Source organism: Rhamphochromis sp. 'chilingali' (assembly GCF_963969265.1).
Source record: "Rhamphochromis sp. 'chilingali' genome assembly, chromosome: 19".
In the NCBI taxonomy this organism is placed as follows: domain Eukaryota; kingdom Metazoa; phylum Chordata; class Actinopteri; order Cichliformes; family Cichlidae; genus Rhamphochromis; species Rhamphochromis sp. 'chilingali'.
In genome coordinates, this window is record NC_137946.1 from 5,364,427 (window position 1) to 5,385,230 (window position 20,804).

Below are 20,804 nucleotides of genomic sequence, written 5' to 3' on the forward strand. Positions count from 1 at the left end.
CCTATTCAGGGAGTTTCATATGGTCTAAATACTAAGAAAAAGATCATATGTGTGTTATGACTGACAATGACAAGAAAGCATGAAATAATAAAATGTAAAGAAATAAGAACTGAGGGAATCATAAATAAAACACAAAAAACATAAAAAAGTATAAAAACCACTCACCCATATTTATAATATTCATAAAGACATATAAGACATATACAGAAAAATAGACGTTATATGCATATTTAAATTGCACAACAAAAATAAATAAATAATAATTACTGTAGGATCCCAAAGAATGGTGGTGGTTCTGTTAAGGTATTGGTGTCTGTCAAAGTTTTCAAGTTGTGGGAACCTTTCAAACTATAAAAAGATGGAATAGAGATGGACTGGTAACGGAAAAACAGCACATTTTACTTTGCTGAAGTAGGAAGCTCAACGCACAGCCTCACTCCTTCTTTACTTTAGGCCTACTTTAATTCCTCAAGAGTGGTTAGGCAGAAAGCTTTTGGTCTGGTTATAAACAGACTAGGAAAGATCTTAGTCCACTAACTTAGTGGATCAACAAGCTGTGGATATAGAACGGATTTGATCCATTTATGGAACTTTATGTTATAGGTTATTCAAACAATAAACACAGCAGTTAACACAAAATAAAGATAAATGTTAAATACATGAAAACAATATTTAAGCACCTCAACAGAAAAAACAAACGAGCTGAATACAGGACAGAAACAGGAAATACCAAAATGAAACTAACATCATTAGTGCAGTGGGGTTTTGGGTTTATTTATTGAATAAATGCTTTTATATTATTTATCTACAGCAGATATAGATTAAGAACAAATGAAAGCGCATCTCAGTGAGGCTACATATTTAAGAGAGGAAAAAAGGTCACCACTAACACCAGGTTGGTTTCATATAAAAGTCACATAAGTTGAATTAAAATAAATGTAGTGGATGAGGTTTTATTGTGTAAATGTAGCTAAACCAGAAGATATTTACAATATGTACTTGCCAGTACATATTTATTTGATTTCAATTTTTTTCCAGTTTGAGCTTGAATGGCAGTTACTGAATGTTTGCAACATTGTGAGTTCTCCTGTTTCTGTGTGTCATTATTTAAATTATAATCTGATATCAAAGATTTATATAGATCAGATTACTATTGCATCTGTTTCATTTTATTTTCTCCAGCAGAGTAATAAACCATTACTGGGACACAGCATTTGTAAAGGTTACACCGGCATGTGGCTTGGGGAATGTCTAAAATTGGCATTGGGTAATTAATTGAAAGATGACCAAATGTGAGTTTCCAGTGGCTGGGATGATTGGAATGAACACAAATTGATGCCTCTGTCACTCCTGCTTAGCATTTTAACACAGATAGAATAATGGCAGTGGAACAGAAAAGCAGCTGGGATTTAGGATCTCTTATTTTCAATATACAACAGACTATCACTACATTTTACTTGTTAACACTGAATACTAAATCATTCAGTTTATTTATTTCTGAGTCTGGGTACTACTGAACAGGTAGAGACACATGGTGCAAGGACAGCAACAAATTAATATAAACATTGCCTGCCACTAGGTTATTTGGAAGGGAGAATTTTTTATTATAAAATGGCTATAAAGTAAGAAATTATCATGGATGATATTTAATAACATATGAAAAACCTGTTAAAGCAAACTTAAAAAGTGTGTGACTATTATCTGGAAACAACTGCACTCAGAAAAATAAAGGTGCTAACTGGAACCAAAAGTGGTTCTTTCTCTCTGATGCCATAGAAGAACCTTTTTTGGTGCCACAAAGAACCTTTCAAACAATGGTTCTTTGAAGAACCATTTCTTTCAGTGGTTCATTGAAGAACCTTTAAAGGTGCTCCAAAGAACCATCAAGAAATGGTTCTTTGGGGCACCTTTAATGATTTTTCAAAGAACCTTTTTAAAAATGGTTCTTTAAAGAATCATTTTTAAAAAGGTCCTTCAAATGGTTCTTTAAAAGAACCATTTTAAAGAACCTTTTTTGAGTGGTTCTTTAAAAAACCATTTTAAATCTTTCAAAATAAAATGCATCATAAATTGAATTTGAGTAGGGTAAAATAAATACAAGCACAGCATAGACATATATTAATGGTTTATTGTCATTTTGTAGTTACCAAAAGACAAAAAGGCATTTTAACCCTCAGCACAACATCACTACTAATACATGTCACATATTAGTGTTTTAAACAGTAATATTTAAACATATTTGCTATACTATATATATATATATATATATATATATATATATATATATATATATATATATATATATATATACACAGATAACACAACAAATAATACATGTATTGTTTAATTAATAAAACATCAGAAAGTGATAAAACACATTAGAAATAGCAATAGCTTCATAACAGACCAATAAATCAACACAATTTCATCAGCAGATGTTTGCATGTTCAGTAAAAATATTTCAACAACAAGTTTATGATTACAATGATCAATGAACTTCAGCCTTACGCTATGTAATGTACGTTTCATGTTGTACTCATGGTCCTTTGTTAGTCCAGTTTAGGATAATGTCTCTGACGTATGTTTCATATCAAACATATGTCATATCAAAACAAGCCCACACCTGCAGTTTTTCACTGGTGTTTCCTGTCAGCTGGTCAACCTCACTCAAGTGGACATCCATATCAGCCAACCAAATGACAAGTTCCTCCCTTTGTGCTTCAAATCCCTCCCACTCTGAGACAAGGAGCTGAAAGAGAGAGAAAAGAGTCAATTATAAAGAAGAGAGAAAAGTGAAACCCTCCTCAGAAGGTCTGACTCGCATACCTGCAATTGACCTGTGATGGACTGCAGTTTGGCGTTCACGTCATCCCTCGTCGATGCCAACAGCCGAGTCTGCAGGGTGCCCTGGAAGAGCTGAGTTAATGTTCGACTCGTCCTGGTCAGGCTCTCCAGCTGGATGATCCGAGGTCTCCCCTCTCACCGCTGCCTCTGAACACAGAAACACAAATTGCATCTGGAGCAGGAGGTGCAGATTTTTTTTGCTATTCTTTTCTAAATCCAGGCTAGATCACGTGGAGGTATTTGGAAAACTTTTTTGGCCAGCGGAGGACTGTTGTCTTGCAGAAAGTCAAATCAAACATATGCGATACACAATCAATTCACAAGAACACATTATAAAAAATAAGTCCAGTTCTTGCCTGATTTCAAGTGAATTCTGCATCAAAACAGGGTGACAGAAGTAAAACGAGTGCACAAAGCCTCACTTTGTACAAGCCTGCTATTACAGTTCTCCTCTATGCAGACGACTTTCCTGTTTTCAAGGCACAACTTGCATCTGCTGTACGAATCTTATGGATACACACTAAATGAAACAATAGTGTGCATGACTCCAGATTCTGAGCCCTCATCCTAATAGGGTTCCAACATAGCAACAGCAATAAAGCAAATGTTGAGGCTTCAAAATACAAAGTCCATAAACCAATGGCTGACATGGGTTTTATCATAAAGGTGATAAATATACAGATTTCAGTCTGTCTTAGAGATTTGATGTTCATTTACCTGCAGATGCACTATACGTGCCTGCTCCATGGTTTTTCCACAACATTTTGCACATCACTATTAAATACAGGAAGTAGGTGAACTAAAACAAGTCATCGTTCTTTGTGAGAGGACCATATTAATGAAACAAACCTCAATGACATCATAGGGATCCCTACAGATGCTGCTTCTCTTCCTGCTCATCCTAAGCTTCCTTCTCCTTGTCCTCGCCTTCCATCCAATTGCAATTCAACCTAATTGTGTTTCTCCCCCTCCTCTTCCTCATTTTGTTGGAGCTGTGAACACAATGTGAATCTGGATTAATTTGTGCAAACAATTAAAATCTACAGCTTTTTGGTCAGAGGTGCTCTTGTGATTTAAGCCGGGTAGAGTAGATTTATGTGTTGATGGTGCCTGCTTCAGCTCTGGCTGCTGAGTGATATTTACACCCTGGCTGGATTACAAACTTTAACCATGTGCTGAACTTTGGCCCAGCGTTGATACCTCTTGTTAGTATAACGACCTCTTCTTAGCTTGTATGTATGATGGTGGATAAATGAAATATAAAAAAAAATTAACTATATTACAAAAGAACATCTATCTTGGAAACATCAAATGACCGGAGCATAACTTGTCAACTAGTCCAAAACTAAGTTATGCAGGAACAGTCAAAGACACACCTTCTCATGTCACATTTCTATTCATTTCTATATAATTCGATTAGACAATAAAGAGTCATTTAATCTAATTATTCATTCAAAACTCTTATGCATAGCTGTATTTTATACAGCTCATGCAGAATTAAAAGTACAGGTTCATGTGAGTATTTAATGTACGGCTCAGATCTACAGAATTTCAGTTTCTAGAGCAGACACAGAGCTCACGTCACAACAGGCTTCAGGCGCCATTTTAGTGACTTTAACAATATATTAAATTTTAATTTCAGTCTAGCTGACATTAGGTTGTGTACGCAGCATGCAATTGAACCACGTATTTTAGAAGCCAAAGGTTCAAATTAGCTAAGAGCACCTTCACTTAATTATAACAGTGGTTTTGTTAAGAAAACAGTTGGATACTAAATTGCGCTGACGTCAACGGCTAACGTATCTAGCTAATCGCTACTGTTAGCACAACATCAACAGCAAGCTACAATGACGAGTAACAAAAACAAAACCGTAATAAGGTTTTAATGAAAATGTTTTACCTTTTCTAACAGTCCCAGAATCCACAGCTTCAAAGTCCAGCAGGTACTGAAGACTGTTATCCGTTTCGCTGTCACCGTCCGTGAGTTTTTTTCCCGAAAGGTCAAGGCCCGCCGCTTGCGCACTCTGTCTGCGCATGCGCATCCCAACGACCGACCCCCTCCGTCTGCTCCCGGGAGGTTACAGTATGACGTGTTCTGACGTCACTCTCTCTCTCCCTGTCATTTATTTGGCTCGAAACACATATTAACAAATTGCTCAGTGATGAACAACTACTCAGATCATTTACCTAAGCAGTGCGCTTTGTCAAAACGAAGTGTGTTCATTACACTGACATTCTGTTCTGCAATTGTTATTTACTTGTATCTTATAATTTGACTTTACATACTGCTGGGTGGTTTGTAAAGTTTACAATAACTAGTGTTATCATTATGCTATATTTTCAAAAATATATAATAATCTCAAAAGTAATGCCTTGGAGTAGAAAATAGTAATGCTTTATTAAAATTTAAAACTAAAGTACAGTATTTGAATGTGTGTATTGTGTCTACTGTCTGTTAACTCACCATATTCATAATGGGTTAGCGGGGTTAGGGGTGCGTGTGTGTTTGGGGGGGGGGGGGGGGGGGGGGGGGGGGGTGTTAGGGTCTATAGGCTTTGGCCCCCACCCCTGCCACCAGTATATTTTTAAGCAAATATTTCTAATTTTTCTTTGAATATTCAGTTTCCTACCATCTTCTCTTAAAGGGTAATTGCCAGGTATCCTGCCCTCCCCCTTCGCACACACATGCACACAAAGAAAACACACAGTATAATTCACAGCCTCGTTATAGTGAATACATATTTATGCCATTTACACCATCAAGCTTAGATTGCTAAGGATGAAGAACCTTTTGTTCTTTAAAGAACCATTTGTAATAGCTGAAGAACCATCCACAAAATAAAAAGGTTCTTTGATGTATGATGGTTCTTTAAAGAACCATGAAGACATCTGAAGAACCATTTAAGAACCATAATTTTTCTGAGTGTGTGGTAGATTCTGTGTGATTAGCAGGAAACAGAGCTGCAAAATGCAAAACTGCCTGTTTCTATTTAATAGCATATTAATAACCTTTTAAAACACACTTAACGAATAGTAATGACTACCAAATCAAAATCAAATCAAATCAAATCACTTTTATTGTCACATCACATGTGCAGGCACACTGGCACAGCACATGCGAGTGAAATTCTTGTGTGCGAGCCCCACAAGCAACAGAGATGTGCAAACCCAACAACACAAACGAGCAAAATACAAGAATGGCCAACCTGAAACTAATAAATATATGTACAATATATAATAGTGTATGCATTTCTGGATGTGTATACTAAATATTTTCCTACGTGTGTGTGTGTGTGTGTGTGTGTGTGTGTGTGTGTGTGTGTGTGTATACACATTTTTACAAATTAAATAGTAAAAAAAAAAAAAAATAAAATAATAATAATAATAATAATAAAATATATAAAATATACAGAGTTGAATATGTGCAAAACAAGTGGCATTTATATACAGTGTGGAGTGCATAATGTTGAAGTTCCAGTAGTGAAGCTGAGGTGTCTATGACGTGTTCAGCAGTCTGATGGCCTGGTGGAAGAAGCTGTCTCTCAGTCTGCTGGTACGGGACCGGATGCTGCAGAACCTCCTTCCCGATGGAAGCAGTCTGAACAGTTTATGGCTGGGGTGACTGGAGTCCTTGATGATCCTCCCCGCTTTCCTCAGGTAGCGCTTCCTGTAGATGAAAGTGTTTCCTGTAGGAAACACTTGTAGTAGTTTCTGTGTAATAAGCAGGAATATAATACTATGGTCATGGCAGCTGATTAAAACAAGCTTCGGGAAGTCTGTAATGAACTGGAAACACTTATGTAAAATCTTAATAATTAGGTTTAAAAGAGTAATACATATGAATACATTAGATTTGCACAGGAGTATAGAGCACCCTATTTCACAGCATATTTTATACATGGATGTCCTGTCCAGAACACAAAATAAGATGCCATCCATGTTCTCCTGCTTGTCCAATTCAGGGTTGTGGGGGGGCGCAACAACATCGTTCTTCACTGCCTTCATCATTGATTGACCCCCTAACCATCCAAAGATCCAACCTCTCCTGCAGCAGGTAGCAAGCCATCTGCTTGCATACTGAAAATAGTTAAGTTTTAAAAGAAAAACAATGCTAAAGCAACCATAATTTATTTGGCAGTTCCTTGAGCAACAATTTACAGATACAGACTGTCCTATTGATAAAATGCACCATTATAATTTGTGTATAAAGTAAAATAATGAATTCATCTTTTTCCTTTTCTGCCCAAAACAACATATTGGAATATTTAATGTTTATCAATAGAAATAAACCACTACAAAATTTGCTGGTGGTGGTGGAAATAATAAGGGTATTTCATGACTTTCTTACTTTAACGCAACCTTAGTTTTTAGAACTACTCTAAGTATTATTAGTAGTGCTGTCAGCGTACATTTTGTTAAAATAACGTTAAAGCCATAACCGCATTAAAGCGGCAAATATCCGTTAGCGAGCTATTGTGGATCACCCCGTGCGTGGAGCTGGACGGCACTAACGCGTTAACCGTGATAACGCGAGTTTGCTTTAATAGGCTATTAATATGCTATTAGGTAGAAACAAAGTTTTGCATTTTGCAGCTCTGTTTCATGCTCATTACACAGAAACTATCACAGGTAATTGAGTGGTAATAACTTTGTTCTTTACCCCTATTTACCCCATTATTACATTCTTGTTTCTTCCTTGCTACCATACTATTACCACTTCATTTCCAAGCTATCTTCCCACATTGTTGCCCCCAGTTTTGGGCCCTTATTATCCAATTACATAAATTTCATATTACTCAACTATAACCACTGTTGCTACCATGATATTAATTAGCTATTACATGGTTATTAATTTGGTAATTGCATTGTAATAATGTAAAAATTACCACATTAATAACATATAAATAACCTGTTATTGACCTGTCTCCATTGTTACCATACTATTACTCCTTTATTGTCGAGCTGTAATAGAAAGTGCTTCAAAAATAACCCAAAAACCTGAAGAGACATATCACCCAAATGTAAGAGAGCAATGCAACAACAAGTCACATAAATATATATCACAAATATAAGTTAAAAAACAGTTATGTATACCAGAAGCTGGTATAAAATGAGCCACAGAATAAACGTCAATAACTCCCAACCCTGCTCTTTTTTCTGGCTAAATAGTATACTGGTAAATATAGTATTTTTTATGTATTATTTCTCCATAATCTTATCTAGTCTTATTCATAGTGTTATTCATTGTTTAATCCATAACTCTGTAGTTGTTAAAGCTGGCTGTGTGGCAATGAGAATTAAATTCAAATGCGAGTCTGACAAACAATGGAGAAAATACCAAAAAGGCAACTTCATTGCTGAATTTGACTTTAACTTGAGTATAATATACTTTGTAGAGGTACAGGGGCTGCGTTTGTTCTTATTTAAGATTCTCTTGGAACCTCACAAACGACGGATCCCCTCCAACCTCCAAACACCACAGTCTGTTTCAGAGAGGGCTGCAAGGCTACATAACAATCAGTCCCACAATTAACTGGCCAAAGAACCCAAACAGTCTATTGTATGACTAGTTCAGCTGGCATAACGCATGAAAGAGCCTTAGTTTTAATTTTCTCTGACTTGGGAGAGAGCATGAGGAGAACAGTCCATGTCACTTACCCCAGGGGAACATTTAGGATGCCTGGCATCAGACACTGATGAAGCCACAGATTCTTGCAGAGGTGAGTAGCATCGATGGTGAGAGTGCCACTTTCTCCTCGAAGAGGATGCAAACGTGATAGAGGGTTTAGTGGTGGGAAGTGATATTCAATTTAATTTAGTTAACTTTTATTTATGTAGCACCAAAAACACAACAACAGTCACTTCAAGGTGCTTAGTATTGTAAGGTAAAGACCCTACAATAATACGGAGAAAACCTATCAGACTATCAGACCCCCTATGAGCAAGCACTTTGGCAACAGTGGGAAGGAAAACTCCCTTTTCAACAGGAAGAACCATGCTCCAGGAGGAGCAGCCATTTGCCACGACTGGTTGGGGATGAGGGGAGGAACAAAATACATGCTGTGTAAGAGAGCCAGAGATGAATAATAACTCATAATTAAATGCAGAGTGATGTATTTATTTCAATTCAGTTCAGTTGTATTTATATAGTGCCAATTCATAACGGTTGCCTCAAGGTATTTCCCAAATGTTTCAACTAACATTTTTTATTTCATGCTTATTACAGTATAAAGCAGTTCAATTCAGTTCAACTGAACTGAACTGAATTCAATTATTTCTGGATGTGAAAAATGCATTGCAACTTTCTAACCTGCTGTTCTCAGATGGTTTTATCAGTGCCCCAGGGTATGAATCCATTCAACTTTATCAAAACTGTAGAGTGACACCCCATTAGTTTCCCTCGTGGGGGTCATTAAAGTTTCATCTATGCTAATCTAACCACTTGGTGGCATTTAATGAGAATAAAAAAAAAGTTAAATGGTGTGGCTGTATGACCTTTCTATGGCAAGATGTATATATGGATACAGCTGGCAGAAAGATTTTGTAACACTTTAGTATTATAAGCCCCATCTTGAGAAGGTTAGAAAAGAATGGTTTAACATATCAAATGTTTTGAGGCTAAGTTCAACTCAATTCAATTCAGTTTTATTTATACAGCACCAAATTACAACAACAGTTTCCTCAGTGCACTTTATATTGAAAGCTAAAGATCCTTCAATAACACTAACAAAGCCCAACAATCATATGCCCCCCTTTCAGTAAGTGCTTTGGCTGCAGTGGGAAGGAAAAACTCAACTTTAGTAGAATAAGGTTCAGGGAGGGGCACCCATCTGCTGTGAACAGTTGGGGGTGAAGGAAGGACAAAGACACACTGTGGATGAGAGTGTCAGAAATTAATAATAACTAATGATTAAATGCAGAGTGGTGTATAGACACAGAGAGTGAATAAGGTGAATGAAAAAGAAACAGTGCATCATTGGAAGTGCAGAATTCAGGGTTATTTTATGCATATGGCATTTTTATTTTATTTTATTTTATTTTTATTTATTTATTTTTTCATTTTTTATTGTTTTTTTAACTTTATTGCTATGTCTGGTTTTATTACTATGTGCATATTAGTATTGTACAGCACTTTGGTCTACCAGGTGTGTTTTTAAAGTGCTATATAAATAAATAAATGATGATGATGATGATGATGATGATATGTCTTAAGCCTAACCTTAAAAGTAGAGAGGGTATGTGTCCCCCAAATACAAGCTGGGAGCTGGTTCCCTACATCTGGAAGCTAAAGGTTCTGCTCCCCATTCTTCTTTTAAACAGCCTAGGAAACACAAATAAACCTGCAGTCTGAATGGGAAGTGTTCTTGTGGAGACAAAAGACCCAGCATGACCCAGATGCTCCTGATAACTTTTATTTTGTTAACAGTGTTTCACTGTTTTGCACTTTCACTCTCGCACTCCTGCACTTTGCAGTTCTTAGGGCTCTGTGCTCTCTCCCTCTATTGCTACTAAAAAAGAGAATACATGATTAGATGATGCTCACCAGCTGCGAAAACCAGCCTCCCCAGACGCCATACCCTCAATCTGCTGCTCCAGTCCTCCCCTGCACCCGGGTCACCAACCACACCCCCACAGTTCTATTGGGGTGATATGGTATTATAATGTCATTAAGATGAGATGGAGTCTGATTATTCAAGACCATGTATGTGATGATTCAATTTAATTCAATTTTATTTATATAGCGCCAAATCACAACAGTCACCTCAAGGCGTTTTATATTGCACAGTAGATCGTACAATAATAGATACAGAGAAAAACCCAACAATCATATGACCCCCTATGAACAAGCACTTTGGCGACAGTGGGAAGGAAAAACTCCCTTTTACCAGGAAGAAACCTCTGGCAGAACCAGGCTCAGGGAGGGGCGGTCATCTGCAGATGAGATGAGATGAGAGATGAGAAGGTTTTCAAATTTGATTCTGTATATAACATGGAGCCAATAAAAAAAAATGCCAATATAAGAGAAATATGCTCTCTCTTTCTAGTCCCTGTCAGTAATCTTGAACATTACACAATACATTTTGGATTGAGAAGGCTTTTCAGGGAGTTTTTAGGACATCCTGACACTAATGAATTACAGTAGTCCAGTCTAGAAGTAATGAATACATGAAATAGTACTTTAGGATCACTCTGAGATAGTATATTTCTAATTTGAGAGATACTGCACAAACACACAAAAAATAGATAGTCCTACATATTTGTTTAATATGCACATTGAAGGACATATCTTGGTTAAAAAAAAAAAAATACTCCAAGATTCCTCACAGTGTTACCGGAGGCCAAGGTAATGCCAGAGTAGGCATCTGGTTAGATACCATATTTCTAAGATTTTTAGGGCTGAGATACCTCAATTTTATCTGAATTTAGAAGCAGAACATTTGAGGTCATTTTTCTCTTTATGTCTTTGTGTCTTTAAGACATTCCTGTAGTTTATGTAATTGGTGTGTTATACAGGCTTCCCTTAGGCAGTATTATTAGAAGGCATAGCATACATTTTCACTGCTATGCAGATGACACCCAAATCTATCCATGAAGCCAGATAATTGCTTCCCTTAGGCAACAGAATTGGTCCAAGCACGGAAGCTTGTAGAACTCTATAATTAACTTGAAGGCTTGTCTTGTGGCTCAAACCCAAACCCTTAACAAAAGGTGCATAATTTTACAGTACAAATAGCTGTTTAGAACATATATTACTCCTGTAAAACTACAATGTTTTAATCTCAATATGTCTGTATCAAGTGCAGTAAAGAGAAGGGAACCATATTTCATTGTATGTGGGAATGTAAGGTATTGCAAACCTTCTTGACCTAATTTAAAGTTAATAGAACATGTTAGTCGATGCAAAATTGTGCATTTTCCACATTCTCCCTGAACAGTTCATACTCCATGGAAAGAAAAGAAAGCTGTTAAACTTCTGCATGTTACATGCCAAATACATTATTTATTTAAGATGGAAGGATATACATGGACCCCGAATCAATGGATCAAAGAAATGACGTGTAATCTTGCAATGGAAAAGTTGACATTCTTGGCTAAAGAAAAGATTGAAGACTTCTACTGGATCAGGAAACCCTTTTTACAATTTATAACGGATTTGTTTGTACAGAGAATTATGTTGTAACTGATATACATATGTGCTGAGAATATGACACTTTTGGGTGGGTTGGGGTTTTCAGGGTGGGAGGGGTTTTATAAGTTGAAGGCCTAATAAAATGTTCAGAAAAAAAAGAAAGCTCAACACGTTTGTCATTGTCCAGTCTCCACAAGGATTACAAAATGTCCAAACAAATAATAGTCCATTTTTAAATCTTAACTGGAAAAGGCTCACCACTCCCCATCAGGCTGTCTTCACACAAACTTGGACACAGGAACAGTTTGAAAAAAAAAAACCCACCACCAACAACAACAACAGCAACAGTAGGGGCCAGGTTTCACTAACTGGAAATTGGAGACTGGAGACACAGACACAACAAAGCCAAAATGGTAGGTCACACAGCATTAACTGAGGGACCAAAGCAGTACCCCTTTTCTAACAGAAACCTCCTGGCAATGTAGTCAGGGTGCTTACAACACAACATAGTCTTGTTGAGAATGGCAGACCGAGGCACACATTTGGGGTTTGGTGGCGATCACTCAGCCGCTTTTTGTGCTCCTTTGTCCTTAACAAGTTTGAACATGTGGCTCTTCTGACATGGTGGCTTTGACGGAAGTAATGCTGAATAGAAGGAACAGTTTGCTCACCTTCACCTTCCGGGAAGAGTGTAGGTTGATAGCTTAGTGATGCTCAAAGGGAGATAGGCCTGTAAAATTTTGGATGTGCTTGACCTGCATCAGCTGAGAGCTCCATGTTCACTGAATAGAGAAGACAATGCACTGAAGAGCGCTTTTCAGCTCCTGGTTTGCATGTACAGTCAGGAACGCCAGATTCTTGTGATCCATTCAGACTATAAAAGGCTGTTCTGAGCCCTCTACCCAATGCCTCCACTCTTCCAGTGCCAGCTTGATGGCACAACGTTGTAATTTTTCTCTGTAGGTGAGGCACATAGATGCATTTTACTATCATCTTGCTTGGAGGGTACTGCCAAAAGTCCTAGAACAGAGGTGTCTGATTCAGGAGTTTCACATTTTTCTCCTTTTACATCCATTTCCTCCAGGAGGTGCTAAATTACCAGGCAGATGCATTTCTGATGTTCCTGGAGAGACTGGGAAAAAAAATCAGGATGTCATCAATTTATACAAAAATGAAGTGATTAATGAAATCTTGTGACACATTGTTAATGAGGGCCTCAAAAACTTACCAAGCATTGGCCAAGCAGCCTACAAGGCATTACCAAGTAGGGCTGCTCAGTTAATCAGATTTTAATCTAAATTACGATCTGGGCTTTCAACGATCATTAAAAATGACTGAGCCGATTATTAGCACCTCCCTCGTGCTTTACTCTCACGCTGCTCTGTGTGGCAAATCGAGCGCACCTCTCTGCATTTCGAACACACGTCACAACAATTAAGAGGACCCGAGGGAAGCTCGGAAAGCTTGGAAAGCTAAGCAGAAGTTATTTGGAGAGGATAATGGCTGCTGAAGAAAGAATGCCGTTGGTTGAAAAGAGAGGTAAAACGACTTTAGGGATGGGTACCGGTATGGCACTGGTTCTGACATAAACGGTAGTAACCACACCGAAAAACAGCGCACATTTCGGTGCTTTATTTCGGTGCTTTTTTTTTTCTTGAGATGTCATACACTTTCCAAGGATAGTAGGCGGGCCCAGGTACGTACGTTGTTTTAGAGCAGAGCTACAGATTAAAAATGCCCACGGCGAGCAGTCAAAAGTCTGGCTGTACTTACTTCACAGCAAAAGATGCAAACTCAGCAGCCTGCAACAAGTGCTTTAAGGTGATACTGTGCAAAGGCTGTAAAACCTCAAATCTGATGAAACACCTGGCGACGCATAGCGTTTTTTTAAAAGCCGAGAAATGCACCGTATTTGATAGCTTGCTGCAAGACCTCACACATCTACACTGTTAGCCTTTGCAGTAATTTCCATAGCTTAGTAGTGCAAAATCAACAGTAAAAAACTCTAAAGGATGTTAGCAGTTTAGTACTGTAATTTGCATGTAATTGTGGGAAAATTCCATGAGATTACATTATTTTTACGGTAACTCACCGTACTCATGGAAACAGCTGTAAAATACAGCAAATGTAACAATTGGTGATGTTACTGAGATTATACTATTACACCATCCGGATTTCTGTTGTTTTCTACTGTAGATCTAAGAGTATTTACTTAAATCCTCATTCAGAGTGTATTACTATAAAATGTGATTCACTGTGAAAGTAGTATAACATACTTTCACAGTTTATACACAAGCACTCATATATATTCAAATAATTTAAAAAAAATTTCATTTATCTGTTACTACCACACACCAAATCCGGTCGTTGGTACTTGCTGGCTTGTGTAGCCACTAGGTAACAAAGCTCAACACTGCACCTAGCATCCTGGAGCACTTCTGTTGTATTTTGTACGTGTTTTGGAGTTTGTACATGCTTTGGAGTTTTTACGTGTTTCGGAGTTTTTACGTGTTTTGGAGTTTTTACGTGCTTTGTGTCTAGGGGCCACCGTAAATATACTTTTATTTATTCACTCCACATAAAATGTAATAAATAAATCATACAATACAAAAATCAACTATTCACATTTCAACTTTTAACTATTTAAATTTTCAGCTTTTTCCTTTTAAACAAATTTAAAGTGAAACAACACAAAACACTGCAAACCACAACACAATTAAATATAAATTAAAATATGAAAACAAAAAGAAGATGCATATTCTCTGTCATTTGGGCCTGCGTGAATAAACTTTCTGAATCCTTTATCATCCGCAACTGAAAATAGTTGTGGATGATTACTATAAGATAAGATAAGATAACCTTTATTAGTCCCACACGTGGGAAATTTGTTTTGTCACAGCAGGAAGTGGACAGTGCAAAAGTTTAGAATACAATAAGAATAAATACAGTACACAACTGTACAGAATAGAATAAAATAAAATACTATATACAGTAGAATAAAATAAAATAAATATACAATAAGATAAAAATAGAATACAAATACAAATACTATATACAACTGAGTAAAAATACAACGATGACAGAAAGGATTATTGCACTTAGTATTATTGCATATGTATGGATGTGTGTGCTTGATCAGTTAAAGTCTTTATTATGGAGTCTGACAGCAGTGGGGAGGAAAGACCTGCGAAATCTCTCCGTCCCACACCGTGGGTGCCGCAGTCTCCCACTGAAGGAGCTGCTCAGTGCTGTCACAGTCTGCTGCATGGGGTGGGAGATGTTGTCCATCAGGGATGACAGCTGGAAACTGGAATTGGCTCGGCCGCGCTATGAATTCTGCGATATGGTTTTTCAATTTTGTTGTCCAGGTGGAAATTCGGGAGAATGGTGGCTCCGGGATTCTCCCGGAAAAATCGGGAGGGATGGCATGTTTGGTTGTGGCAACATCACTAACCTTGTCAAACACCTCAGAGTAAATCATATCACAGAATATGAGTAGCGTATGTTGAGACGAACTGAAGAGGAGGAGAGGGACAGGTGCTGCTAGGGCGAGACACACGTCTCTCACAGAGTCCTTTAGTGCTGCAGGCAGGCAACATGTTCAAATAGCGCACAACTTCAGTTTTTTTTATTTCCATATGATGAACTATGCATTATTAAGTGATAAGAACAAGTAATCTGATGACCTGTAATCATTATGACGCTATAATTTGAGATACAATAAATAAAATACGTTTTTTTGTATAAAGTATCGGTATCGGATCAGTATCGTCGATACCACCCTGAAAAGTACTTGGTATCGGATCGGAAAGGAAATCCGTGGTATTGCACATCACTAGCAGAAGCCACAACAGAGTCATAGAATTTCTTCAGGAGTGGGCCCTCCACTCCAAACGACCTGAGTCTCCGCAGCAGGTACAGCCTGCTCTGCCCTTTCCTGTAGAGGGCGTCTGAGTTATGAGTCCAGTCCAGTCTATTGTTCAGATGAACACCAAGGTACCTGTAGCTGTCCACAGCCTCAATGTCCATACCTTGGATGTTCAGTGGTTGCAGTGGAGAATGCTTGTGCCTGCGGAAGTCTACCACCAGTTCCTTGGTTTTACTGGCGTTGATCTGGAGGTAGTTCAGCTGGCACCAGTCCACAATACCTTTCTAATGTGACATTGTTGTCCCTGGCTCTCTTTCTCTCTCTTTCCATCCTGCTCTGTTCCTGTGCTGCTGCCAGTGTAACTATACCGCCCCTTCCCCCTCTTCCCAGCGCAAAGCACAAGGCTCGCCTGCGGAGTGACGCGGAAAAAAAGTGCGAGAGAGAGGGTGAGAGAAAGAAAAAAAAAAAAAGGAGCCGGCTCGCATCGTTCACGTCAAAGATCCGGCTTTTCGTTTGGGACTGACACATCACTAATTGTCACCCTGTGTGTGACCTCAAATGCAGGAAACCACTCGGGTCAAGACAATGCCCATTTCAAACACATACTCTCCCTCTCTCTCTCTGTCTCTCTCACACACACACACACCAGGAAATGAAAAAGTAGAGACAGACAAAAACAAAGCGAACAACGTGGCAGGTTGTACAACAAGGACTGAGGGACCATGACAAAATCACAGGGAAAAGCTACAAAATTACAAATTCATCAACTGATTTGAACTAGAGTAAATGAACTATAGGTATGAAAAGAATAAACAGGCAGTGTATCATAAAAAGACCTAGGCCTATTGAAGACTGCCTGAGATTGTGATTACGGTCATCTGATCCAGCCCTAACTATAAGCTTTATCAAAAAGGAATGTTTTAACCCTAATCTTAAAAGTAAAAAAGGCTGTCTTTCTGTGTGTGTGTGTGGGTGTTTTGCACATTTGATTAACTTGATACTTGACAGGTAATTGACTGAGATTCATTGACATATTTAATCAGCAGTGCTACAGTGATGTTTTATTCTCACTATTAACATGCTAATAATATTTAATATGTACAAAAAATGGATTTGTGAGTTTCGGTGAGAAAATGCTGCTTATAATCTATTGTTCAGATCTTGTGCAGGGCTGCAGGTGTTTTTGTTGCTGAGGAAACAGCTGTTCTGCATCAGCTGAATTTACAACAGGATAATTAAGAAGTCATTTATTCCTACTCAGTGGAAGATATTCCTCATTCTCAGTTGCATGTTTCTAAGGTGGTTAAAAATCTATTTGAAGCTGGAGACACAGCAGCAATACAGTAAGACCATCTGTGCTATTTTCCTACTTTCATAATATGTTAATTTTTTGCTAACTGAATTATTATTATTGTCACAGGTTTTTTTTCCTATTTTGAGCCTTAATAGCTTTTCAGTAAGAAAAAAAAAGGAAAAACAACAGTACTTTTAAAATGATATAAATACTGCACATACATATACATGCATATACTGGCCTTTGCCAAACTGCCACTGTGTATTTGAACCTGTCTGTGCATACTCCCACCACTGTAATGATAAAGAATCCTTGACATATGTACAGTTATATGTTTCTTAGGTTTAATTGTGACAAGGCATTAGCATCTATTTTGTGCATATATCAGCCCCATGACCTTGATCAGCTCAACACTAAGTGAATAATGATGAATAATTTATGGAAATAATTTGTTGTATGATTAAATCCCTTGTGTTCACATAGCTCTAGCACATAAAGTCCTGCCCTCCCCCTTTGTGAGTGTGGACGCTTCATCTCTTTGCTCTCTAAATGCTTTGCTTCTTTTATTGATTTTTACCGATTTTTATGCTGATTTTTTCCCTTTTTTCCATATGAGCTTACCTGCGATAGCTTCTGGACACTTATAGATCATTAGGACTAAAGTGTTCTTAACAGAAACAGCAACATTTTTATAGTTACCTTATCCTCAGTGCTCCGTGTGTCTGTGGCCTAGACACAGCTGAAGCCTGATTACAGCGTCTGGGCACCGAGCAGCCTCGATAGCCTAGAAAGGTGCTAACCGCTAGGCTAACTAGCAACAAGATGCCTTCCCTCTCCACAGATGACTACCACAGCCTCCTGCAGAAGATTGCAGCACTGGAGACAAAAATTCATCGCTTAGAAGTAGAGATGGACCGATCCGATATTACGTATCGGTATCGGTCCGATACTGACCTAAATTACTGGATCGGATATCGGAGAAAAATAAAAAATGTAATCCGATCCATTAAATATCACGAAAGCACCTCACAAAACTTGCAACACGCCGTAACTCACCTCAGAACGTTAGCACGTCGGAGCAGTATGCATCACGTGATAGAGCGGCTGTGGCATGCAGGACCTGTCGGTCTGGATAGCATGTGGAGCTTCGCTAGCAACCCGGCATTTCATCTCCGACAAAGTTATCCCCGAGAGAAGTAAAGCAAGTGTGTAAGTCCATCTCTGAATGTTTGTAAAGCATTCCTGCGTTAAGCTTAACAAACGATATATGGAGCGACTGCCTCTTCTTGCTGCTACTTCAATCATGAAACTGCTTAACGATCAGCTGATCGGCTTTTCTGTCGCCAGTCGTGTCTCTAGTTTGCTTTTGGCCCACTTTGCACCAGAAAGAGGAAACCAGCGGCTGAACAACAGCAGCACGTTTAAGCTTGATCAGCTGTTGTTAGAATGTATTTAATATTACTTTCTACTTGAGGATCTTTTTCTACATAGCTGACGCTGGTAACTGTGCAGGGGCGGATCTAGCAAAGTTTAGCCAGGGGGGCCGATAGGGCATTAACAGGGAAAAGGGGGCACAAAGACATACTTTTCTTTCTTATTCTCATTTAAAATGTCTAGCTTTTAATAAATAATTATCTGACACCCAAAGTTTTAATTTGATGTAAAATGAATAGAAGTCAATTACTGTATATAGTAACTATTAAGTCTAATATACCCTAGTAAGCTATAGTACTTTTTCCTTTGGGAAGGTACCATCTGTGCAGTCTGCAATTTTTTTTATGCTAAGTACTCTTTAAAATACCAGAATAGGGAGGATGGTGTAGGTTTAAGTTTATTAGATTGATCAGTATTGCTGAACTATGAAATTTTTTTTTTTTGCATACAGGTATAACAGAATAGCTTTAGTGTAGTTGTTGTTTTAAACTTGAGTATGAACTTATACAAAATGCAGCAAGATATTTTAAAAAACAGTTTTGTTGATTAAAAAACACTATATCGGATTCATATCGGTATCGGCAGATATTCAAATTTATGATATCGGTATCGGTATCGGACATAAAAAAGTGGTATCGTGCCATCTCTACTTAGAAGTAAACGTGGAGGTAAATGGACTGTGTGGAAATGAAACAACCTTGCCTTTGACTCAAAACAATGGCGATGAGCAAGCTAGCACACAGCTAAGGAGCACAGATAACATGACCAAGAAAGTAGACTTTGTGCACTATTATAAATCCTCAAGCGATAATCCCCCCTTGGACTGTCTTGGTGCAAAACCAAGACATAAATCATGTCTCCTGGAAGGGGGAGGACGTACCACAGGCAGGGCACAGCGAGCTGAAATCTCTGAAACCGACTGGCCTTCACTTCCTACGAGACAGAGAAGCTCTTCTACCCCTGTATACGAGAGGAAACAGGACTGGACAACCGTGAATAGGAAGGTTAACAACAAACCTTCAAAACAACTGAATGTGAAACTGCAGAACAGATTTGCTCCACTATCAAAGGACCCTGGATCTATATCGGACAACCATCCATCTAAAAGTAGCGAAGTAAGGCCTGAAAATCCACGGGGAAAGCTAAAGGCTAGGCCTGAAACGCTGATTGTGGGTGACTCTGCTGTAAAGGATGTACAAAGCATGTGCGGTAAGAACACTAAAGTCCTCTGCTTTCCTAACGATATGGTCAACATCCTGAAGGAGAGAATTCTTCAAATTGCAGATGAATATCCAACTGTGACAAACATTGTCCTGCATACAGGGTCAAACGATGTGTCCAAACAACAATCGGAGGTTCTGAAACGGGACTTTATTGGATTATTAAACACTGTAAACTCTCTGAATGCAGCTGTATTCATCAGTGGGCCTGTACCGCCGGTCAGAGGAGGAGACGAGAGATTCAGCAGGCTGTTTACACTGAATAAATGGCTTATATCAGCATGTGCTGACCACTCAGTGCATTTTATCAACAACTTTAATATTTTTTGGGAACGCAGGCATCTGTTTAAAGCAAATGGATTTAATTTTAACAAGTCAGGGGTGAAACTGTTCACCTCCAACTTGTTTTATTCCATACGTCATCCATCTGTGCTTGGAGCCAAGGCTGAGATAAACGAGGAGTTATCTCATAAAGAGGAACAAACAGTACTCCAAGAACAGACAAAGCCCAGCAGAAACCTTGAGGAGGAGCTCCATCTGCCCCCACCCGGGAAGAGCCTCAGAAAGGAGAGACATCTGAGGCAAGAAGAGGCAAGAAGAGGGGTCCCTATTTGCCTCCAACTCTCTCAACAACACCAACGACCAGGACCAGGATCTTCCCCAGTCCCCCAAACCCCTGACAGGCCATCACCCTCCTCTCCCTCCCTTTCTCCCTCCTCCCCACACCTGAAATTCACTGAAGAGATGATGGAGCGGGTCAATGCTGGGCTCAGATCTACCCCCCGGCCCAATCCCTCTTTGTCCCCCATAAACCCCCCACCAAAGCAGCCAAAGGTTCGCCACCGAGCCCCACCCTCAACAGAGCAATCGAAGTCACATTGCCCAGCCTCGCCCCCCTTAGTTCCTCCTTACCACCTTCATGCTTTGTCTCCGCAGTCTGATGTGTGATGTGTGGAGGGTCCGGGCTGCGAGGATTATGGCAGTGGTGACTTTTCCCAGGAGAAGCTGGGACCC

At 38.7% G+C, this 20,804-nt stretch overlaps 1 protein-coding gene and 1 long non-coding RNA gene across 2 annotated transcripts in view; one reads left to right on the forward strand and one right to left on the reverse strand.

The window, feature by feature from the left end:
• The window catches only part of opcml (opioid binding protein/cell adhesion molecule-like), a 269,728-nt gene that overhangs the window by 82,919 nt on the left and 166,005 nt on the right, over window positions 1-20,804 (forward strand). The gene's annotated exons all lie outside the window — the stretch shown is intronic.
• Window positions 2,317-4,882, reverse strand: LOC308386878. Its single transcript, XR_013969865.1, has 4 exons — window positions 4,745-4,882; window positions 3,694-3,836; window positions 2,827-2,991; window positions 2,317-2,749 (listed from the first exon to the last, which is right to left on the reverse strand). It is a non-coding gene; the product is annotated as an uncharacterized lncRNA (long non-coding RNA).